We start from the raw sequence: 6,000 nt of genomic DNA on the forward strand, positions 1-6,000 counted from the left end.
ACATGTGCTAGCTCTTCATTGTTCCATCTTCTTAACCCACCCACCCAGCCTGCCCCATCACCCTGAGTTTCCTAATGTTTCCAAACCTCAGGAATCTAGGCCAGCCACCTGGCAAAGGACGCTGAAATAAGGATCTAGCAGTCATCCTAGCTCCTCTGAGCCATGGCTTTCTTACCTATCCAATGGCATGACAAGGCCACCGGGGGAGCTGCGGTCATAGAGGTAGCTAAAGCGCTGTGCACAGGGCTGGATACCTAGGAAGCACTCCACTGATGGTTCATAAGTACCCGCCTTGGATCAGACCCTGGGCTAGCAATATGGGAAGATGCAATGAGACGTAGTGTCCACAGCACTCACCATCAGGAGAGACCCGCAGTGAACAGACAGAGAAGAGTATAGTGTTGGGCATAAGTAATCACTTACACCAGGGTGGGGGAGTTGGAGTAAGCTTCCTGGAGGCAGTGGCATCCGAACGCTCAGACATCTGAGACAGAGCAGTGAGTCTGCTGTCTAGCAGATGCCTCCATAGCATGCAGAGCCTTACCCTGCTCCAATGAGCATCTGTGACTCCTGATGGCTTCAGAAAAGGCCACCATCATTCAGTCACTCATTGGATCCACCTAGGTGTCAGTGAACGTCACTGGGTGATCATGTGAGCCTCACCCTGGGAAGTCAGGTCCAGGTTGAACATAACCTTCGGAAAGAGCCGTGAGGGCCACATGGCGCCGCAGCTGGTTAAGCTGCCGCCTGCAGTGCCAGAATCCCATGTCAGAGTGCTCGTTTTGAGTCCTGGTTGCTCTGTTTCTGATCCAGCTTCCTGCTTGTGTGCCTGGGAAGACACCAAAAGATGGCCCTAGTGCCTGGGCCCCTGCCTCTCCTGTGGGAAGCCTCGATGGAGCCCCTGCCTTCAGGCTGCTGCCTGGCCCAGTCCTGGCTGCTGCGGCTATTTGGGGAATGAACCAGAGGATTTTAAAGATGTGTTTCTCTTTCTGTCTTCCCATCTCCCCCTCTCTGTCGCTCTGCCTTTCAAATAAAAATAAAACAAATCTCTAAAAAGAGAGATCAGTCTATCCTTTTCTGGTTCCACCAGCCAGCTGGCTGCAGGCGTCACTCATGACAGTGTGCGTGGGAAGAGAGCAGATTGAAAAGGAGGACAGCTTTTGAGTCTCCCGTCTAGTCTGCCCCTAGCAGCATGCTCCTTCCAGGCTCTGGCCCAGGTTTTTTCGTTGTAAGCCTGGGAGGAGCTCTAGATTCTTCCAGTTCTGAAAGCAAGGACACTGAGCTTTGGGAAGGTGTTCTGTTGCCATGGTGCCTTCCCCTTGGCTTGTGAGTACTATCTGGCAGAAACACGAAAAGATTCAAACCATGACAAGACTGTATGTTAGCACCCTGTCTGCCTGCAGCTCGGGAGTGCAAGGCGAAGCATCCGGGGTGTCCTTGTCTTCCCCCCATCTTCAGTCAGGGTCTGGCCCTTGGGGGATAGGGACCAGAGCTTGGGGGATAGGGACACGGATCGCCAAGTGCTCATGGTTTTGAGGTGCTTTCAGCTCTACATTCCATTGTCCCAAAGCTCCTGCCTCTCTGGGTGGTGTCGGGGAGCCCATCATGCAAGGTTACCGCTCAGTGGGTCCTCGCCTGCCCCTTGCCCCTGGTCGCTGTTTCTGCTGTAACTGCTGCAGTCTGTGACAGGTGGACTCCTGGGTGCCACATGTATTTGGTCCTTTGTCACCTGTAGTCTTCTCGTGGCTCTCAGTCTCAGGGTCACCTCGCCCCTCCCCCAGAACTCCCACTAACCTTGGTTACCACTCTCCTTTCTATGTCCCTTCACATGAAACTATCTGGAAGCTTCTGAATGTAAAATTCAAGCTCTCCCTCCGCCCACCTCTATTGTATGCTGATTATATCTTAGTGTTGCTTCTTTCCCAGAATACCTCATGGGAAATGATGCCAAAACACTGACTTTCTCCACACCCTACCTAGACAGACTTCCTGGCACGTCTGTTCCCTGCCCCACGCCCTCCTCCTCGCCCTCTCTCTTCCCCTCTCCACTTCTTTCTCTTCTCATTCCTCTTCCTCCTCCTTTCCCTGCTTCGCCTCGTCTCATTCTGTGTTCCCCTCTGCTCCAGGGAGTGAAAGATTCACCTTCAAAGTGGAGGAGATGATTCTGAGAAGGGACTCCAGCTGACATGTAACAACATGAGCTGGCAGATATGTGAAACCCTTCCCTGTTATACTAGAATTAAATTGCTTGGATTCATTTTTTTTCAAGGATTTTGTTTTATGTGAAAGTCAGATTTACAGAGACAAGGAGATACAGGTCTTCCATCTGCTGGTTCATTCTCTAATTGACGACAATGGCCATAGCTGCGCTAATCCAAAGCCATGAGCCAGGAACTTTCTCCAGGTCTCCCACATGGGTGCAAGGACTTGGAGTCATCGTTGTGTGCTGCTCTCTCAGGCTACAAGTACGGAGCTGGATGGGAAGTGGACAGCCGGGACACTGACTGGCATCCATATGGGAGTTGATGCTACAGGCAGAGGATTAGCCTACCACGTCACACTAGCTCCTTGAATTCACTTTCTACCTTCCTAGCTAGGTGCTTTATGACTTCGGACAATTCATTTCTACTCTAAATTAAAGTTTACTCAACTGTAAAATGGGCAGTCTTTCATTTTTTCTCATAAATCATTGCAGTAGAAGTTAGTATCAAGCCCACTAGAATGTATGCCTGAGCACTGTTAATAAATTTTTTGTGCAACTTTAAGAATTTGTATTTCATGCTCCTTCCCTGAAGAAAGGTAAGATTTTGCTCAGGAAAGACCAGGGACATATATGGTGACTACTTTCCTAGCATCTAGTTTTAGCCATGGTTGGTGTGGTCGTCAGCTTCCATCACTTCGATGAAATGCCTGACACAAATTACTTAAGAAGCAAAGAGTTACGTGACTCAGTTGTGAAGGGTCAAGTTCCCGGATGGGGAGCCCACTGATTTGGCCCCTATCAGTGGTGTTCTTGGTGGTGGAGTCCCCAGGTAGAGCTGAGTATCCTGTGACAAAAGACAGAGAATGTGAATCCCTGTCTCTGATCCCTTACAAAACCACCCAGATTGATTGATGGGGGCTCTCCCCTAGGGAACTTACCCAAACCACTCATCTCCCAGGGGCTCCATCTTTCAACACTTAACTGGATTCACAAAAGACTTGGGGGGACGAACCGTGTGAGTTTGGGAAAGAACTATTCAAGCCATTGAAGTTGGGAAGGTGGTCTCAATATGGCAGCCAGTGCAGTTTCACTGTCAGGAAAGTTGGTAGCAGCACTGCTGGTCATGAACTAAGGTTAGTGGGATCTGAAATTAGGAGTTGGCATCTACTTGGTTGCAAGGCAAAGAGAAAGCAAATACTGTGAGATCTCCTGATATCACCCTGTAATCATTATGCTAATTAAGACAGAACTTGTATTCTCATCTGGTCGCTCTCTATGTAGCACATAGTCAGTGTTAAGAAACACTTGTTGAGGGGGGTCAGCATTGTGGCATTGCAGGTAAAATGACTATCTACAATGCCAGCATCCAATATGGATACCAATTCATGTCCTGATTGCTCCACTTCTGATCCAGGTCCCTGCTAATAGCCTGAAAAAAGTAGCAAAACATGGCCAAGTGTTTGGGCCTCTGAACCAACATGGGAGGCCTGGAAGAAGCTTCTGGCCTGGCCCTGGCTGTTGTAACCAGTATGGAGAGTGAACCCTAGATGACAACTCTGTTTCTCCTCTCTCTTTCTGAAACCCTGAGTTTCAAAGAGATTTTCAAAAGGTAAAGAAAAAAAAAAAAAACTATTTGTTGAGCAAATGAATGCAAGAAGCTCTTTGGGCCACTGTAAGCTCTTTGCCCTGATAACCTCCAATTGACCTTTCAGTGGGTTTCTTTGAGCACCACTTGCAATGTTCTCCCCACGGGGGCACAAGAGTGATACTTCCTATTAGGTTTCATTCCCAGCGTTTCTTGGCCTGCACTCTGGAATAGGCTTTTTACACCCCAGCCTTTTGTGTGTCAATGTCTGTCCCCCTCTCTGCTCCCTCCAGGTGCTAATCCAGCAGCTCACTCTAAATGGTGTGAATTTCATCCTACTGTGTGGTCATGTTTTTTAATCAATAGCCTGACTTGTCAGCACCCAGCCAACATGAGGTTGATTTGAAGAGGGGGGAGGAGGCCAAAGGCTACCGCCGTGCAGGCACACAAGGAAGAACTTCTCTCTTCCACCAATGAGTCCATTCAGTCAGTAAGTGGTAGCAGTTCTTGGTGCAAGTCGCAAATCTGCTCCAAGTGCCACACATGTGTTGATCCTGTGAGTCTTCACAATCTTTTACTGTGTTGTAATGAGTCCTGTTTCATGTGTGATTGAGTGAGACACCGTGCTCAGCACTGCAGGGGTAGTAGGAGAAAAAGGTGATTTCCTATTACCAGCAAGCAGCTGGTGGAGATGGAGAGAGTTGGCAAGCAAATCTAGGGGGAGATTGGGTAGAGAGAAGAACTTCCGGAGACTTTGATCACACTGGAGTGTGTATTTCCAAATTGCTAGTATAAAGGGTCTGGAATGCTCCCAACACAAAGAAATAATAACTGTTTGAGTAATGGGCACGCCAGACCCATGGCATACACATGGCATACACATACTGAAATATCAGTCTCCCATGAGTGTGTGAAAATACTAGGTGTAAGTCAAAATCTTGAGAGTATTTTTTTAAAAGCAAGCAGCTAAATTCACACAGTCACTTTCAAGCAGGACTTCAATTAGGCATGCTTTAAAATGCAAGTATCAAATAAGCTGATTGCAGTGACTCCAACTCTGGGGGGCTTCTTTATCTCCTGCTACAGAAGGTGAGCAGCCCATGGTGATAGTTCTATAGTTCAAGGACCCGTATGGTCCTGGAAGAACTAACCAGCTCTGGTCATCACCCCTGAAATCAGGAGGAAGTTGAGGAAGGTGATGGGACCGTGCCTGCACCATGCAGCACTGGTGTTTGTTATGGGACCAGACCTGGGTCAGATGGCTGCCTCTTCTTGGATGGTCACTGAAAGAGAAAGCACCAACAGCAGAGGTCAGCGGGCTGGAGGGCATCTTTGAAAGGTGACTTGGAGGTGGCTTTACAAGGTCTGAGATTGGGTTGGCTTTGTTGCACAGTGGGTTGAGCTGCTGCATGTAGTGCCAGCATCCCATGTGAGCACTGGTTTGAGTTTCAGCTGCTCCGTTTCCAATCAAGCTCCCAGCTAATGTACCTAAGAAAGCAGTGAAAGATGGTCACCTGCCACGCACATGGGAGACCCAGATGGAGTTCCTGGCTTACAAAGATCTGGATTCTGTTTTCCACACACATGTCAACATGCCAAGATCCTCATCAGGAAACCTGCTTGCTGAGATCTTAGGGGCAAGGGGAGTCCAGAGTGGCTGGACCCCCAGAGCACTGGAAAATAAGACAAATAGTGAGACACATGAAAGCCAAAGAGGGAAGCCGGTGGGGCCTTTGAAATTCTGCAAGGCACTTGGATCCCATTCTGAATGTGCTGAGTGGTTACTGCAGGCTTTTCAATAGGGATCACATGATCTGATCCTGGTTTCAAAAGGATTATTGGAGCAGAAGAGCTGTTATGTCACAAGGCTTAAGGAAATCGATTCCAGGTGGTGCTGAAGTTTTTCCCAGCTGCTTCTTCGTGGCTTCACTTTTCCTGTCTGTTGGACATTCTTGATTTCATGGCAGTCCTAGAGAACTGGCCTGTGTCCTGCTCACCTCTCTCCCTGAAACCTAGCACATGTCCAGGCACTTGCTGGCACTTGGTAGATGTCCCTGAGCCGACCTGGGCAGTTGGCAGGTGCCTTGCTCCGAGGTCCCCATGCTTCTGGTGTTCACTGTCACACATCACTCCCTAAATAGGAAACCCAATGGCTCTTACCAGAAATAGACGGTAATTGGAAGATCAATGTTCAGAAAGCAAAAATCTATTA

This window comes from Ochotona princeps, chromosome 24 (genome assembly GCF_030435755.1).
Source record: "Ochotona princeps isolate mOchPri1 chromosome 24, mOchPri1.hap1, whole genome shotgun sequence".
NCBI classification, from domain to species: Eukaryota; Metazoa; Chordata; class Mammalia; order Lagomorpha; family Ochotonidae; genus Ochotona; species Ochotona princeps.